This window comes from Zingiber officinale, chromosome 1B (genome assembly GCF_018446385.1).
Source record: "Zingiber officinale cultivar Zhangliang chromosome 1B, Zo_v1.1, whole genome shotgun sequence".
NCBI lineage: Eukaryota > Viridiplantae > Streptophyta > Magnoliopsida > Zingiberales > Zingiberaceae > Zingiber > Zingiber officinale.
In genome coordinates, this window is record NC_055986.1 from 119,091,798 (window position 1) to 119,110,736 (window position 18,939).

Genomic DNA, 18,939 nt, shown 5'->3' on the forward strand with positions numbered 1-18,939 from the left:
CTTTTAACCAAGAAATTAAGAATCAAGCTTGATAAAATAAACGAAGTGACTTTAACTATATGCAACATACTCTCTTTAACTCCAACATAAATTTCTAAAACTACTACAAATAAATCCAAAATTCAATCACAATTATATTTTTGGATCAATTAGTTAATTAGCGTCAGCGTGTTATAAAATCTGTATCGTCTAACAAAAGTGATTTAGGTGATGAAAATTAGTTGAATACAGATATACCTACTCATCAATTCAAGAATAAATAATGTGTTGGTGAATTGCCACCATCGATCGATATTGCATTGATTTTCCAAGCAATATAACGCGCTGGGCAGGTGATTGCTGACTGAGAAAAGATTGTGAATTGGAGGGAAAAGTGGGTTTCTTATTCTTCTTCTATGTGCACATCAAAGAGACTAACAAAACATCAGCGTCAAAATTAGGGAGGGGGTCTCTAGTATGAGTTCTCCGACGCTCAAATTAGTATTTAAGCGGAAAGATGGAGAGATGAAAAGTAAATGCATGTGCGTAAGTAAGACTACCGTAAGACATATACATGACTAACGAAAAAGACCCCTTTATACACCACCTCTTATAACTTCCGTAATCATGAGATGACAAAGAATGTCGAATGTTAGAAGTTGTCAGGGTAAGAGAAGACATACAACTTGGGAGATGTAATGTCACCGCCCGAGAAACCTTCCGTTACTCATATGTGCACTTCTTTTGTAACTTATGCTATTAATGTCATATGTGTATACTAAAAGTCTAGTTTTTTGTATAAACATATAAGAATCACATTGGTCAAATGTCTACATTTATATGCTAGGTGTAGTTGTTCAATTAATTTATATTGTAGATAACATGATGTGTGGTGTTACACACAGAAGATCATATTCTCAATTCCTTATAAATTATAAACAATAGCTCACGACTAAGATGGATAGGAACAAACCATTGGAATAGTCGTAGTGTAATTTGGTATTAGTTTATCTTGATTATAAAATTACACTAGTAAACTCTGAGTGCATTGAGCAGAACCATTTAAGGTAAGTTCTTTTTATACTGACTGCATAAAAAAAACAAGACCTTTGTTATTATGGAAGTATGTGCTCTTAATCATGATATAATAACAAACACATATACTCAATATTCATTTCTTTAATTTAACAAAGGGTGCGATTTAGTTCGATAAATCAATAGGCCCGATAAGTTGGGAAATGATATTATTTATATGGTGTGTTGTTGATTATAGAATGAAATTGTGTTCTAGTAATCTAAGTTGATGATGTCCTCAAGAGGAGCTCATAAAGATTGTCATGCAAACCCTGCAGGTGGGATTAGTCCGACATGACGATGAGGTTGAGTGGTACTACTCTTGGAGCTAGATATTAATTAAGTGAGTTGTCAGTAACTCATTTAATTAGTGGTCATTCTATATTTTAAACACAGAAAGATTAACACACTCATGATAAGAAGGGTCTCATATAGTAATATGGGATTGGTGCGGTAGTTCAATAATAACTCTTTAGTGGAATGAGATATTATTGATGAACTCGAGTTGGGTGTTCAGGGCGAACACGGGAAGCTCAAGTTCATCGGGAGACCAAAACCAATTCCTCCTCTCGGTCCCTGTCGTAGCCTCTTATTTATAAAGTCTTATACCCACCTTCTTACCCACCTTAAGGTGGCCGGCCAAGCTTAGCTTGGAGCCCAAGCTAGGGCCGACCAAACCAAGGTTAGATGGGTCAAGTAGGTGGCCGACCCTAGCTTGAACCCAAGCTTAGGTGGTCGGCCACAATTAAATAAAAGAAGTTTATTTAAAATCTTTCCTTATGTGGAAGCCATGGTTTTAAAAAAGAGTTTAAAATTTAAATATTTCCTTTTATAGTTTTCTACAAAAGATTAAGAGAAAGATTTGATATCTTTCCTTATTTGTAATTAAAAGGAAGATTTTAATTTTTGATAAAAATTTTCTTTTTCGTAACCATCCTCATGATTTTAAAAGAGAGTTTTAAAATTTAAATATTTCCTTTTATAGCTTACTACAAAAGATTAAGAGAAAGGTTTGATATATTTCCTTATTTGTAGTTAAAAGGAAGATTTTAATTTTTTATAAAACTTTCCTTTTTGTAACCATCCTCATGATTTTAAAAAGAGAGTTTTAAAATTAAAGCTTTCCTTTTATAACTTTCTACAAAAGATTAAGAGAAAGATTTGATATCTTTACTTATTTATAGTTAAAAGGAAGATTTTAATTTTAGAGAAAACATTCCTTTTTGTAAATCATCCACATGTTTTAATAGAGATATTTTAATTTATAAAAGTTTCCTTTTATAACCAACCATGAAGGGAATTTTTAAAAGAGAAATTTTTATTTAAAAATTTCCGGAAACAAATTAGAAAGTTTTAATTTTGTGTTTAAAACTTTCCTTCCTTGGAGGATTTGATATGACCGGCCACATTAATAAGAGAAAAGGAATTTTTTTATCAATTAAATTTTCCTTTCTATGGCAAAGAAAATAAGAAAGTTTTTATTAAAACTTTCCTTATTTGCCAAGACCAAGAAATATAAAAGAGAGGGTAGAGGTGCCTCATCTTACAAGAACATATCCTCTAGTATTCCTCTCTTCCTTGGTGGTGGCTGGCCCTCATCTTCTTCCTCTCCTCCTTTTCTTCTTTATTGATGGTCGGTGACATCAACTCTCAAGGAGCTTGTTGGTGGCCGGATTTTGCTTGGAGAAGAAGTACAGAAAGGAGGCTTTGTTTCTTTGTATCCCTTGGAGCTTGATTGGTGGCCGAAGACCTTCATCTCTAGGAGATTCTTGTGTTAGTATTAGCCATAGTACCAATTATGAGATGATTGTAAAGGACACATTATTGTATCATATATCATTATTAATAAAAGGTAAAGTTGGTTATTATATTTATTTCAGTTCAGTGTCAATTGAATAAGTATAATAATGTCCTTGAGTAGTAGGTTCTTATCTACAATATATCAATTGGTTGAATTGATAGTGAGATATTGTAGAGAACACTACTCTTAACTATTCCTAGTCAAGCATTAATATACAAAGGACAATATTAATGCGTTGAGACTAGCATGTAGGTCAACGGATGACTTGATCTCACAAGTCGATATCAGGTTGACACATGGGTATATATTAGAGAATATATACTGAATGACCCGCTATGAGAATGTTTCATGGATTGTTATATGAGTGTCATAAATATTCTCATGTGACTATTGATATGAATAGTCCTTTGACCTAAAGTCACTACGGTTCCCTACATAAGGAGTTGTGTACTTTGGTATCGGCAAACGTCACCTGTAACAAGGTGGACAATAAAGTCGATCACTGGGTATGCAATGAATTATGCGAAGGGATGTGAGTGATGTAGATAGGATCTATCCCTTCCATATGACGGAAGCGATATCTGTGGGCCCCTTGATTAGTAGGACACAAGAAAGCATGACCATGTGCAAATGAGTCAATATGAGATATTGAACTTATTTTATTGAGTGTGTCTACTTAGAGATCAAGAAACACAAAGGTTGATAAGAGGATGACACGGTCTATGCCTCATTGATCAACCTAGATATCAAGGATAGAGGGACCAAGTCATACAAGATAATAGACACGGAAAGGTTTGGTCGGATCTCGACTTTTTCGTCACTTGGGTAGCAATGATGCATTGCTAGATGCCACTCATTATTTATGTATCTAAAATAGTTTTAAATACATTGCCAACGTTACGAGAGTCTATTGGGTCACACACAAAGAACACGTTGACTTGGAGATAGATTATGGGGTTAAGTTTAATCCAAATTATACACATTGAGTTAGACTCGAATGAATTCGGATTAGACTTATTGAGTAATGGGTTAGACTCATTAGTTTATTGGGTTAATGGTTTATTGGGTTAATGGTTAATCCAATATTCTAAATCCAACCCATTAAGATTAATGAATATTAATAGAGATTAATATATCATTAATCAAAAGGAAGATCAAGAGACAAAAGCATTTCGTATTCATTGGATGAATACAAAAGCTATTTGTAAAAGTAACCTTTAGGTGAAGTAACCTTTTTGGTAAAGTAACCTTTTGGTGAAGTAACTTATTTGGTAAAGTAACCCTTTTGTGAAGTCACCTTATATAGATGAAGTGACCTTTTGGGTGAGTGTGCTCTTCTTGGTTTTGCTCTTCTTCCTTTTCTTCTCTTTACCAAAAACAACCTTGTAGAGTTGCTAGCACAACGAAGGTTGTTTCTTCTCTAAGTTGTGAGTTTGTGAGACAGATGGAGAACGTGTTCGTGTGGATACCATAGAGGCACGGACGTACTGATCGCGCTGAGATCCGCATTTAAAGAAACGTTGCTGTCGGGATTGCGAAGGGCACGCAACAAAGGTATAACTTTCTCATGTAGAAGAATTAGTACTTAGTATATGGTTTTTTTTCGCATGGATCTTCTGGAAAGGAACTAGATATTTTCTGATGCGTTTTCGCGTGTTTAGCGCCCTAGTCCCTAACAGTGGTATCAGAGCCACTTGCGAAGGCATATACTAAGTTGTAGTAGAATTTCATATGTGATATAGAAATTGCATGACATGTTTATTATGATTTGCATGATTATGAGCAAGTTTCGACCAAGAGGTTTTTAGCGAAACCATCATGGCGTTGTGGCTCATTATTAGTTGTTTAAATCATAGTAAATTTTGTCATAATAGATTGAGAATGTTATATGACATGGTGCATGGTTATGACCCTTAAACCCGATATGATTGGATGTGTGTGTTGTAATTCATAATACGGCCTGCGTGTCGTGCCTCTCCTCTTTTATTCTAGTTGTAAATTTAGACTACACTCGAATGTAACTTGAGTTTTCTTTAGATTTTGTACTGTACAAATTAGAGAAGAATAAGTCTACTTGACGACGATGAAAAGAGAGAAGGACAACAACACATGACGACCAAGGAAGCACTTGGAGAAGATGCTTTTGAAGCACTTGGAGAAGATGTTTTTGCCTAGGTTGACTTTTCGATCTTCTCATTGGCTTGAGAGGATCATAGATAATGGGGTCATAACCATGTCACATTTCTTTTATGCATATATGTGATGTGTGCCATGATATGCTATGTGATGCATGTGTAGTTTAAACATGATTTGGTTTTTTTAAATATGCCTACCAAAGTTTAGTACTCACTACTAGCTCGATCAATTGTGGTCAGATTTTGCCAAAGCAAAGTGATTTGATTTATCTTGCTAGAGTGCGACAGGACAATTGTGATGTCCGACTACTAAACTTTGGGTGTGACTTAACTAAGTTGAGAACTTAGAAGCATATCCCATATGATGAAATTCAAATTATACTAGTCTTGGGCGATTAGCCAAAACTAACTCAAGATTAGTTATAATGCGGATTTCATAAGATGGGAAAAATGAACAAATAGTCTTGTTCACCCAATGCTACAGGAGTTACATATGATGTAATTGGTAAACATTGCCTATCTATGTTATACTAAGTCTTGGGTGATTAGCCAAAGCTAACTCAAGATGAAGTATAATATGGATCTTGTCCCACATGAATATCATCGCGATTGGATTTGAAGCTAGTAGTGTGGGTACAACCACATCCATGACTTGCTCTTACCAAAATTTTACAATTTAGTGGGAGAATCATTTAATTAAAGGCCTAGTTAAATGATCAAAATATAATACTTATTTCTGTATTTTACTCTTGTAGATCACCATGTCGTCAAATACGTCGAATACTCTCTCTCTACGATCTGTCCTTGATAAGGACAAGCTCAATGGAGCTAATTTCCTGGACTGGTACAGAAACTTGAGGATAGTTCTCAAGCAAGAAAGAAAACTGTACGTCCTAGAGCAGCCCATTCCTGAAGCACCAGCTACTACTGCCACTAGAGCCGATAAGGATGCTTATAAGAAGCACCAAGATGATGCATTAGATGTATCATGCCTTATGCTCACTACCATGAATTCTAAGCTTCAGAAGCAACATGAGAACATGGATGCTTATGATATGGTTGAACACCTTAGACAACTATATCAAGGACAAGCAAGGCATGAGAGATTTGAGATCTCCAAGGCTCTATTTTAATGTAGAATGCAAGAAGGAAGTCCCGTAAGGCCTTATGTGCTCAAAATGATCGGTTATGTGGAGAATCTACAAAAGTTGGGATTCCCACTAGGCCAAGAATTGGCCACTGACCTTATTCTGCAGTCATTGCTCGATAGCTACAGTCAATTTGTCATGAACTATAACATGAATGAAATTGACAAACCACTGCCTGAGATGTTGAGTATGTTGAGAACTGCTGAACTCAACCTTAAGAAGGCAAAGCCTAGTGCCATTTTGATGGTGCTAAAGGGCAAAGACAAGTGGAAGTCCAAAGGTAAGGGTAAGACCCAAGCCAATGGCAAGGGCAAGGCTCATGTATTGACGCCCAAAAGTGGGGTAGCTAAGGAAGGAACCAGCTTCCACTGTGGTGAGACCGAACATTGGAAGAAGAACTGTAAATTATACCTAGAGGAAGTGAAAAGGAAGAAAAGTGAAACTTCTGCCTCAGGTATACATGTTATAGAAGTCAATCTATCTATTTCTTCTTCATGGGTATTAGATACCGGATGTGCATCTCACATTTGTACTAATGTGCAAGGCTTGAGAAATAGTAGAACATTGACAAAGGGTGAAGTAGACCTACGAGTAGACAATGTTGCAAGAGTTGCTGCTATAACTGTAGGAACATATTCCTTATCTTTGCCCACTAGACTTGTATTAGAACTTGAAGAGTGCTGTTATGTGCCTGCCTTAACTAAGGACATCATCTCTGTTTCTTGTTTAGGCAAGAAAGGATTCTCATTTGTAATAAAGGACAAATGTTGTTCTGTTTATTTTAATAAAATATTGTAGTGCACATCTTGTGAATGGACTCTATGTTCTAGACTTTGACAACCCAATCTATAACATAAATACCAAACGGTTCAAGTCTAATGATTTGAATCAAACATATCTCTCGCATTGTCTCTTGGGTCACATAAATGAGAGTCGCATATCCCAACTCCATAAGGATGGACTTTTGGACTCATTTAATTTTGAATCATATGAGATATGCGAATCTTGTCTTCAAGGCAAAATGACAAAGACTCCATTTAGTGGACATAGCGAAAGAGCTAATGACTTGTTAGGACTCATACATACAGATGTATGTGGCCCTTTCAGAATAGCAGCTAGAGGAGGCTACCATTACTTCAATACTTTTACTGATGATTTCAATAGATATGACTATGTGTATCTAATGCGACATAAGTTAGAATCCTTTGAAAAGTTCAAAGAATTCAAGAATAAAGTACAAAATCAACTTGGTAAGAGTGTTAAGATGCTTCGATCAAATCAAGGTGGGGAATATCTTAGCCAAGAGTTTCATGACCATCTCGTTGAGTGTGGGATAATATCTCAACTCACTCCACCTGGAACATTACAATGGAATGATCTATCAGAACGGAGAAATCATACTTTATTAGATATGGTTCGAACGATGATGAGTCAGGCAGAACTTCCTGCTTCCTTCTGGGGGCATGCTCTAGAGACGACCACTTTCACACTTAACCGAGTTCCATCTAAGGTCGTCATAAAGACACCATATATAATATGGACTGGGAAGAGTCCCAAGATGTCTTTTATGAAGATTTGGGGTTGTGAGGCTTACGTTCGACGACAAGTCTCAGATAAACTTAGACTCAAATCAGACAAGTGCTATTTTGTAGGATATCCCAAGGAAATAAAGAGATATTACTTCTATAATCCCACAGAAGGCAAAGTGTTCATTGCCAAAACTAGTGTTTTTCTAGAAAGAGAATTTATTTCTAGAAAGACTAGTAGGAGTGAAGTCGATCTTGAAGAAATTCAAGATACACAAACTAGCACTAATGCCTTGATATAAATTGAACAGGCACCACAAGAAGTTGTGGAGCAACAACCTGTTCAAGTAGCACACGCTCTACGCAGATCTGATAAGACTCGTCGTTAACCTGAGAGATATTCATTTCTCTTGTCTGACCACGGTGATGTAGAGCTTATTGGTCTTGATGGGCCTACATCTTATCAGGAAGCTGTACAGGGCCCAGATTCTGAGAAATGGCTAGAGGCCATGAGATCCGAAATAGAATCCATGTACACTAACCAAGTATGAACTTTGGTTGATCCACCTAAAGGGATCAAACCCATTGGGTGTAAGTGGGTCTTCAAAGTGAAGACTGACATGGATGGGCATAAGCATACCTATAAAGGTAGATTGGTAGCTAAAGGCTTCAAGCAAATTCATGGTATAGACTATGATGAAACTTTTTCACCAGTTGCGATGCTTAAGTCCATTCAGATTTTACTTGCTATTGCAGCTTACTATGATTATGAGATCTGGCAGATGGATGTCAAAACCACATTTCTTAACGGAAATCTACTCGAGGATGTGTATATGACACAACTTGAGGGTTTTGTAGATCCAAAGCATGCTGGAAAAGTTTGTAAGTTGTAAAGATCCATTTATGGATTAAAGCAAGCTTCTAGAAGCTGGAATCTTCAATTCGATGATGCGATCAAAACGTTTGGTTTCATTAAGAATGAAGATGAACCTTGTGTCTACAAGAAGGTTAGTGGGAGCACAGTCATCTTTCTCATATTGTATGTAGATGACATACTACTCATTGGAAATGATATCCCTACTCTTCAGTCAGTGAAAACTTGGCTTGGGAATTATTTTTCAATGAAAGACTTAGGTGAAGCAACCTATATTTTAGGCCTTAAGATTTATAGAGATAGATCTAAAAGATTGCTTGGCCTAAGTCGGAGTACATACATTGACAATGTGCTTAAACGTTTTGCCATGGAGAATTCTAAGAAGAGATTCTTGCCTATGTCACATGGTATGAGTCTTTCGACGACTCAATGTCCCTCTTCTAAGGTAGAAAGGGACCGCATGGATCAGATTCCTTATGCACCTGCTATAGGGTCTATCATGTACGCCATGCTTTTTACTCGCCCAGATGTCTCATATGCTTTAAGCATGACGAGCAGATACCAGTCAGATCCAGGTAAAGGTCATTGGACAGCAGTCAAGAATATTCTTAAGTACTTGAGAAGGACTCAAGATTATTTCTTGATCTTTGGAGGTGATGAAGAGCTTGTTGTAAAGGGTTACACTGATGCTAGCTTCCAAATAGATAAGGATGATTATAGATCGCAGTTAGGGTATGTGTTTTGCTTAAATGGTGGTGCTGTGAGCTGGAAGAGTTCGAAGCAGGACACAGTCGCTGATTCTACAATAGAAGCCGAGTATATTGCTGCTTCAGCTGCAACAAGGAGGCTTTTTGGATCAGGAAGTTTATTGCAGAACTTGATGTTGTTCCTAGTATAGCGAGTCCAATAGACCTCTATTGTGATAACAATGGAGCTATTGCACAGGCTAAGGAACCTCGTTCTCATCAGAGATCCAAACACATACTACAGCGATTCCATCTTATTCGAGAGATTATCGATAGAGGAGATATGAAGATATGCAGAGTAACGACCGATGCTAACATTACAGATCAATTGACCAAGGCTTTAGCACAGAGAAAGCATGATGATCACACTAAGTCCATGGGTATTCGATATCTTAGTGATTGACACTAGTGCTAGTGGGAGATTGTTACTATTAGCCCTAGTACCAATTATGAGATGATTGTAAAGGGCACATTATTGTATCATATATCATTATTAATAAAAGGTAAAGTTGGTTATTATATTTATTTCAGTTCAGTTCTAATTGAATAAGTATAATAATGTCCTTGAGTAGTAGGTTCTTATCTACAATATATCAATTGGTTGAATTGATAGTGAGATATTGTAGAGAACACTACTCTGAACTATTCCTAGTCAAGCATTAATATACAAAGGACAATATTAATGCATTGAGACTAGCATGTAGGTCAACGGATGACTTGATCTCACAAGTCATGGATATGAGATATCAGGTTGACACATGGGTATATATTAGAGAATATATACTGAATAACCCGCCATGAGAATGTTTCATGGATCATTATATGAGTGTCATAAATATTCTCATGTGACTATTGGTATGAATAGTCCTTTGACCTGAAATCACTACGGTTCCCTACATAAGGAGTTGTGTACTTTGGTATCGACAAACGTCACCTGTAACAAGGTGGCCAATAAAGTCGATCACTGGGTATGCAATGAATTATGCGGAGGGATGTGAGTGATATAGATGAGATCTATCCCTTTCATATGACGGAAGCGATATCTGTGGGCCCCTTGATTAGTAGGACACAAGAAAGCATGACCATGTGCAAATGAGTCAATATGAGATATTGAGCTTATTTTATTGAGTGTGTCTACTTAGAGATCAAGTAACACAAAGGTTGATAAGAGGATGACATGGTCTATGCCTCATTGATCAACCTAGATATCAAGGATAGAGGGACCAAGTCATACAAGATAATAGACACGGAAAGGTTTGGTCGAATCTCGACTTTCTCGTCACTTGGGTAGCAATGATGCATTGTTAGATACCACTCATTGTTTATGTATCTAAAATGATTTTAGATACATTGTCAATGTTACGAGAGCCTATTGGGTCACACACAAAGAACACGTTGACTTGGAGATGGATTATGGGGTTAAGTTTAATCCAAATTATACACATTGAGTTAGACTCGAATGAATTCGGATTAGACTTATTGAGTAATGGGTTAGACTCATTGATTTATTGGGTTAATGACTTATTGGGTTAATGGTTAATCCAATATTCTAAATCCAACCCATTAAGATTAATGAATATTAATAGAGATTAGTATATCATTAATCAAAAGGAAGATCAAGAGACAAAAGTATTTCATATTCATTGGATGAATACAAAAGTCATTTGTAAAAGTAACCTTTAGGTGAAGTAACCTTTTTGGTAAAATAACCTTTTAGTGAAGTAACCTATTTGGTAAAGTAATCCTTTTGTGAAGTCACCTTATATAGATGAAGCGACCTTTTGGCTGAGTGTGCTCTTCTTGGTTTTGCTCTTCTTCCTTTTCTTCTCTTTACCAAAAACAACCTTGTAGAGTTGCTAGCACAACGAAGGTTGTTTCTTCTCCAAGTTGTGAGTTTGTGAGACAGACGGAGAACGTGTTCGTGTGGATACCGTAGAGGCGCGGACGTACTGATCGTGTTGAGATCTGCATTTAAAGAAATGTTGCTGTCGAGATTGCGAAGGGCACGCATCAAAGGTATAACTTTCTCATGTAGAAGAATTAGTACTTAGTATATGGTTTCCTTTCGCATGGATCTTCTGGAAAGGAACTAGATGTTTTTCGCTGTGCTTTCGCGTGTTTAGCGCTCTAGTTCCTAACATCTTGGTGGTCGAAACTTGCAAGGAGAAGAAGGAGGCTTGGGTGGATTCTCGTATCGGTAGATCGTCGCCCACACAACGTCCGAGATAAGAAGAGGAATACGGCAGAAGATCGTGAGGTCTATAAGCTATAAAAGGTATAACTAGTTATTAGTTTCCACATCATAACTAGTTCATCCTTTTATTTAGATCTTGAAATACCAAACACAAGAGGCTATGAATCTAGGTAATCGAATTTATGTTTTTCAATTTTGTGTTTCTTTTGTTTTTCGAACTTGTGATTTGATTGTTCTTTTTGGTTAAACCTAGGATTACTATAAGGAAATTAAATATTAAATTTCATTGAAAGGCTTTGTCTAGGAAGTGGTGGATGCTCCCATACCCAAGAAGGCCTAGTGCCTCGCCATGTTTAACCTAGAAGCCGATCTCTGAAATTAATATTTAATTGAATTTGTAACATGAGTGGATTTGGATCAATAATGTTAAACATCGTTTGCGATTCAAGTCTAAACCACTAAGAACAGATAAGTTGAATTTGGAATCAATAATATTAAGTTCCGTTTGGGATTCCAAATTTAATTTCTAAAGAACACAATAGGTTGTTAGGAATAGTTCAGGACTTGTATAAAATTTTTGTACAGGGGAACCGGTATGATATTTCGAGTATCAACCAACAATTAATGAGACGATTGAAGAAATATGCTGTCATAATATGTCAGCTAATGGAGAGTGTAAAATCACCTTCAAAGAAGGTTCCAGTAAATGCTAATATTATAATAGAGAAATATTCTCTAGCAAATAATTGTTACTCTAACAGGTTGTTGTGATTCTTTAACCATACTGAATGTTGAGTGTATCTCGACCAGATCTTTAAACCAACTGACTGTATAGTTGTCCGTCCCTTAAGACATTCGATTATGCACTAGGTAATTGTTGGAACCCCAAGGTGTTTTGATGTGATCAAACAAGTTAGGTTAGGTCCTGTTTTGTCTAACCCTTGTGTTTAAGTGTGCTGGAGCTTAGGAACATAGGAAGTCGAGCGGAAGACGCGGCTAACGAGAAGGACGACACGGGGAGAGAGCCGACGGACTCGGTGCGTCCGAGGGACGAGGTGACCGCGGAAGAGTACATCGGTGGACGAGAAGAACGTACGTGACGTTCGAGGGACAAGAAACCGGGAAGGAAGGCTGCTTGAAGAAAAGGTCGGAACTTGGGTTCGGGTGAGCCCTATTCCGGATGACCGAGATCACCCAAGCTAGCGGAGCCGGAGCGAAAAGACCCGGACCAAGACGAGCTGAACCGGAGAAGGAAAAAATTCAATTTCTGTTGACTTTAGGGCTCCGGGCGCCTGGAACCATTCCGGGTGCCTGGAACCCTTCCGGGCGCCCGGACCGAAGATGTTGACCAGATCGAGTCAAACTCGATCTGAATGTTGGGGGATAAAGTTTTATCCCCCCAGGGCGCCCGGAATCCCTTTGGGGCACCCTGACCAGTGCTATAAATATAGCACTGATCTGCACAGCTTATTCATTCAACTTGTAATCAGTTTCTTAGTGCTTTACTTTTCTGTCTGTGCTCTCAACGCTGTAAGAGGCTACTCCGCCCAGAGGAGATCATCAGATACTGTACCGTCTTTTTCTTGGATTAGCAATCCCCTGATTGCAAACCAAGTAAACCCTCTGTGTCTGTTTGTTTTTATTTAGTCTCTTCTTTTTATTATTACAAGTGTCTGTTAATTAGTCGATATATCCAAGAAAGGTTAGATTTTTTATTTCAGGGCAATTCACCCCTGCCCTCTTGTCGGCCTCCAAAGGGACCAACAAGTGGTATCAGAGCAAGGCACTTCAGGAGGACTAACCGTCGATCGAAGCAACGAGATGATCGGACCAAGCATCGTTCCACCAAAATTCGAGGGGGACTTCGCACACTGGAAGCGTCGTATGGAGGTATTCCTAAAAACTGATTTCGAAATTTGGTTAATTATAAAGTATGACTTTGTAGCTCCGACGAATCAAAATGGAGAAGAAAAAGAAGAGAGCCAGTGGACAAAGAAGGAGCAGAATGATTCCGTAGCGAACAACCGTGCGGAATATCACCTGCTCAGTGTGTTGCTGTTAGAATGTATACTAAAAGCCTAGCTTTTGGTATAAACATTTATCTAGAAATAAGAATCACATTGGTCAAATGTCTACATTAACGATAAATGTAGATTGCTCAATTAATTTATATTGTAGATAACATGGTGTGTGGTGTCACACACAGAAGATCATGTTATCGGTTCCTTATAAATTATAAACAGTAGCTCACGACCAAGATGGAAAGGAACAAACCATTGGAAGGTCGTAGTGTAATTAGATGTTAGTTTATCTTAACTATATAATTACACTAGTACACTTAGAGTGTATTGAGTAGGACCATTTGAGGCCGTTCCTTTTATACTGACTTTATGAAGGAACAAAGATCTCAGTTATTATGGAAGTGTGTGCTCTTAATCCTAATATAATAACAAGCACATATATTTGATATTTATTTCTTTAATTTATCAATGGGTGAGATTTAGTTCAATAAATCAATAAGCCCGATAAGTTGGGAAATGATATCACTTATAGTGTGTGTTGTTGATTATAGAAGGAAACTGTGTCCTAGTGATCTAGGTTGAGAATGTCCTCAAGAGGAGCTCATAAGGATTGTCATGTTAAACCCTGCAGGTGGACTTAGTCCGACATGACGATGAAGTTGAGTGGTACTGCTCTTGGAGCTAAATATTAATTAAGTGAGTTGTCAGTAACTTACTTAATTAGTGGACATTTGTTATCTTAAACACAGGGAGACTAACACACTCATAATAAGAAGGAGCCCAAAATGTAATTTAGGATTGGTGCGGTAGTTCAATAATAGTTCTCTAGTGGAATGAATTATTATTGATAAAATTAAGTTGTGTGTTCGGGGCGAACACGGGATGCTTAATTTTATCGGGAGACCAAAACCAATTCCTCCTCTCGGTCTCTATCGTAGCCTCTTAATTATAGAGTATTATACCCACCTATACCCACCTTCTTACCCATCCCATAGGGGCCGGCCAAGCTAGCTTGGAGACCAAGCTAGGGCCGGCCAAAGTTTGGTTCATGGGTGCTTCAAGGTGGCCGGCCCTAGCTTGGGTTCAAGCTTGGTGTGGCCGGCCCAAATTAAAATAAAAGGATTTTTATTAAAAAAATTTCTTATGTGGATAACATGATTTAAAAGAGAGTTTAAAAATTTAAATTTTTTCCTTTTATAAGATTCTACAAAAGATTAAAAGAAGAGCTAAATCTCTTTCCTTATTTGTAGATTAAAAGGTTGATTTTAATTTTGGTAAAAACTTTCCTATTAATCATGTTTATTATTTAAAAGAAAGTTTAAAAATTAAAAATTCTCTTTTATTAGTTTCTACAAAAGATTAAGAAAAGATTTAATATCTTTCCTTATTTGTAGATTAAAAGAGATTTTAATTTTTAGAGATAACTTTCTTTTTATCCACATGTTAAAAGAAAGATTTTAATTTATAAAATTTCCTTTTTATTAACCAATCATGAAGGGAAAATTATTGGAGAAATTTTTTATAAATTTCCGGAAGCAAATAAGGAAGTTTTAATTTGTGTTTAAAATTTATTTGCTTGGAAATTTTATGGTGTGGCCGGCCATTGTAAATTGAAAAGAAAATTTGTTTTTAATTAAATAAATTTTCCTTTTCAATGACAAAAGAATTAAGGAAGTTTTTATTAAATTTTCCTTATTTGCCAAGACTAAGGATTATAAAAGAGGGGGTAGAGAAGGCTTCATAGTGAAGAACTCTATTCTATTTTCTCCCTCTTTTTCTTCCTTGGTGTGGCCGGCCATCCTCTCCTCCTCTCTTCTCTTTGATGGCCGAACCTCATCCTTCTTGTGGAGATTCATATGGTGGCCGGATCAAGTTTAGAGAAGAAGAAGAAGAAGGAGAGAAAGAAAGCTTTGTTTCTAGCATCCCTTGGAGCATGGTGGTGGTGGCCAAACCTCTTCATCCTAGGAGAAGTTTTGATGGCCGAAACTTGCAAGGAAGAAGAAGGTGCTTGGTGGTTCTCGTCTCGGAAGATCGTTGCCCACACAACGTCCGGGATTAGAAGAGGAATACGGTAGAAGATCAAGAGGTCTTTCTAAAAGGTATAACTAGTATTTTTTCCTTTCCGCATTATACTAGTTATTTTTGGAAATAATACCAAATACAAGAGGCATGCGATTCTAGTATTTCGAATTTGTTTTCGATGTTGTGTTCTTTTGTTTTTTTTTCTTTTCCTTGTGATTTGATTTTTCTTTTCGGTTGACCTAAAGTTATTTAAGGAAATTAAATATTAACTTTCCTTAAAAGGCTTTGTCTAGTCGGTGGTGGTTGTTCCCATATCCAAGAAGGTCATGTGCCTCGCCACGTCAGTACTGGGAGCCAATTTAGGAAACTAATATTTAATGAAATTAATAACCTAGGTGATTTGGATCGAACGTGTTAAGTTCCGCAGGAGATCCAAGTCAAAACCTAAAAGAACAAATAGATTAAACTTTGGATCAAACGTGTTCAGTTCCGCAGGCGATCCAAGTTTAATTTAAAAGAACACATGGTAGCTAGGAAAAGGTTCAGACCTTTGTACAAAATTTTTGTACAGTGGAACCATTAGGTTTTCCGAGTAGCAACCAACAGTTGCTGCCTCAAGAAGTCAACCGCATCGGAAGCTACTCGTCGGCCAAAGAACTCTGGGAGAAGTTCCTAGAGCTTCACGAAGGAACATCCGAAGCTAAGCTAGCAAGAAGAGACATCCTTCGGAACAGACTGACGAACATCCGTCTAGAGAAAGGTGAGAAGGTAGCCGATCTACACGCGAAGGTAAAAGAATTGATTACTAGTCTCGAGAACCTCGGTGAAACGGTAACAAACCGGGACACCATACGCTACGCTCTCAACGCGTTTCCTAGAACTCCATAATGGACATCAATCATCGACGCCTATTACATTTCAAAGGACCTGGAGGTAAGTACCTTAGAAGAATTGTTTTCTACTCTTAAATTACATGAAACCAGGTGTGCAGGGACAACTAAGGAATCAAGCCAGATAATGGCGCTGAACGCAACCAAAAGGGATGAACCCGAGTTAGACTCAGAAGAGGACCAGGAAGCATACATGGTAAGAAACTTTTAAAAAAAAATTAGATCTAATAAGTTTAAAGAAATGCAGAATAAAAAGAATCCAAAAAATAGAAGAAGGATGCATTGCTACCAGTGTCAAAAGGAAGGACACCTAAAAGAGGATTGCCCAGAACTAAAGAAGGACAAATGCAAGATTCCCAAGAAGCACAAGAACCTAAAAGCTACTTGGGATGACACTTCATCATCTGAGTCCGAGATACAAGAATATGTCGGGCTGGCGCTGATGGCAAGTTACGAAGGACAAAGTACATCAGAACCCAGCATCGATGAAGGGGGAGTGACCTCAGATGAGAGCAGCGAAGTAGGGGGAGATTCAGGCTTTAAGTATGATATGGTAAGTGAGGTATGCCTCTTACCCCCTGATCAACTTTACTTTGGAATTAAGTCTATGGCAAAATCCATGTTTAAGTTAAAAAGTAAAAATACTGAATTAAAAAATGAAAACTTAGAAATAAAAAGAACTTTAGCAAAATCTTGTCTAATAGAAGACTTTGATAAAATAAAGTTTGAAAATGATAAATTAAAAGAAGAAATTAAAAAATTGAAAAACTCTATCTACTCAAATATTTCTACTTTTAGAAATTATAGAGGTTTAAATTGGTACTATAGGTTTCATCAAAGTAAAATCAGAAAAATATCAAAGGCCTATATACTCAGAAAATATTTAATTAATCCTGTAGGTAGAAACCTCTATTGGGTTCCAAAAACATGTTTAACTTGAATTTAAAATTAAACTTAGCATTTTCAGCGAGAAAGTTAAACAGATAGTTTCTTTATGAGGCTTTGTCTAAGGAAGTGGTTGTTACTCTAATAACCAAGAAGGCCTAGTGCCTCGCCACGACCTGGAAGCCAAAATACTGAAATCAAATGTTTAATTAACTTTCTGGAAAAAGTATTAAAGTTAGAGTTAAATAATGCTTTAAAGTTTTTAAACATTTGTTTTGAAAATTTTGTTTAACTTAGAAAATGTTTCTGTTGCAAATAATGCTTTAAAAAGTTATTCAATTTGTTTTAGAAAATATATTCAAAAATATTAACATTTTTAAAAACTTAGAAATTTTTTTAAGTTAGAAAATTTTTACGTTGCTAATTAAAAAAAATTAACTTAAAGATTTTTTTTTAAAAAAAAACTTCAATTTCTATTAGAAAGCTAATTCTGTTGCACATTTTTAATTTAGAAAATTAAAGTTCGAAATTTTCTTACTTAGAAATTTTTTCCCTTAAAATTTTGTTTGAAAACTTCAATTTATGTTAAGAAAGTGTTTAAAATTTGATTACTTAGAATTTTTACAAAACTTAATTTTTTTTTCTAACTTCAATTTGTTTTAAGTTAGAATTTACCTTAGACTTGTTAAAAGGAACCCCAATTTTTATGTGATCAAAGGGGGAGAAGAATGTTAAGTCTAGGGGGAGGTATATATTTTTTAAATATTGAAAAATCTTTTGGACTTATTTGCAAACTAACTGTTTTTATTGCATATGTTTACCCTAGCTTAACTTGGGTTGCTCATATAAAAAAGGGGGAGATTATTGAAACCCCAAGGTGTTTTGATGTGATCAAACAAGTTAAGCTAGGTCCTGTTTTGTCTAACCCTTGTGTCTAAGTGTGCAGAAGCTTAGGAACACAGGAAGTCGAGCGGAAGGCGCGGCTAACGAGAAGGACGGTACGAGGAGAGAGCCGATGGGCTCGGTGCGTCCGAGAGACGAGGTGACCGCGGAAGAGTACACCGGTGGATTAGAAGAATGTACGCGACGTTCGAGGGACGAGAAACCGAGAAGGAAGGCTACTCGAGGAAAAGGTCGAAACTTGGGTTCGGGTGAGCCCTATTCCGGATGGCCGAGATCACCCGAGCTAGCAGAGCCGGAGCGAAAAGACCCGGACTGAGACGAGCTGAATCGGAGAAGGAAAAAAGTCAATTCCTGTTGACTTTAGGGCTCCGGGCGCTCGGAACCATTTCGGGCACCCGGAACCCTTTCGGGCGCCCGGACCGAAGATGTTGACCAGATCGAGTCAAACTCGATCTGAACGTTGGAGGATAAAGTTTTATCCCCCCAGGGTGCTCGGAACCCCTTCGGGGTGCCCCGACCAGTGCAATAAATATAGCACTGATCTGCACAGCTTATTCATTCAACTTGTAATCAGTTTCTTAGTGCTTTACTTTCCTGTCTGTGCTCTTAACGCTGTAAGAGGCTACTCCACCCAGAGGAGATCATCATATACTACACCGTCTTTTTCTTGGATTAGCAATCCCCTGATTGCAAACCAAGTAAACCCTCTGTGTATGTTTGTTTTTATTTAGTCTCTTCTTT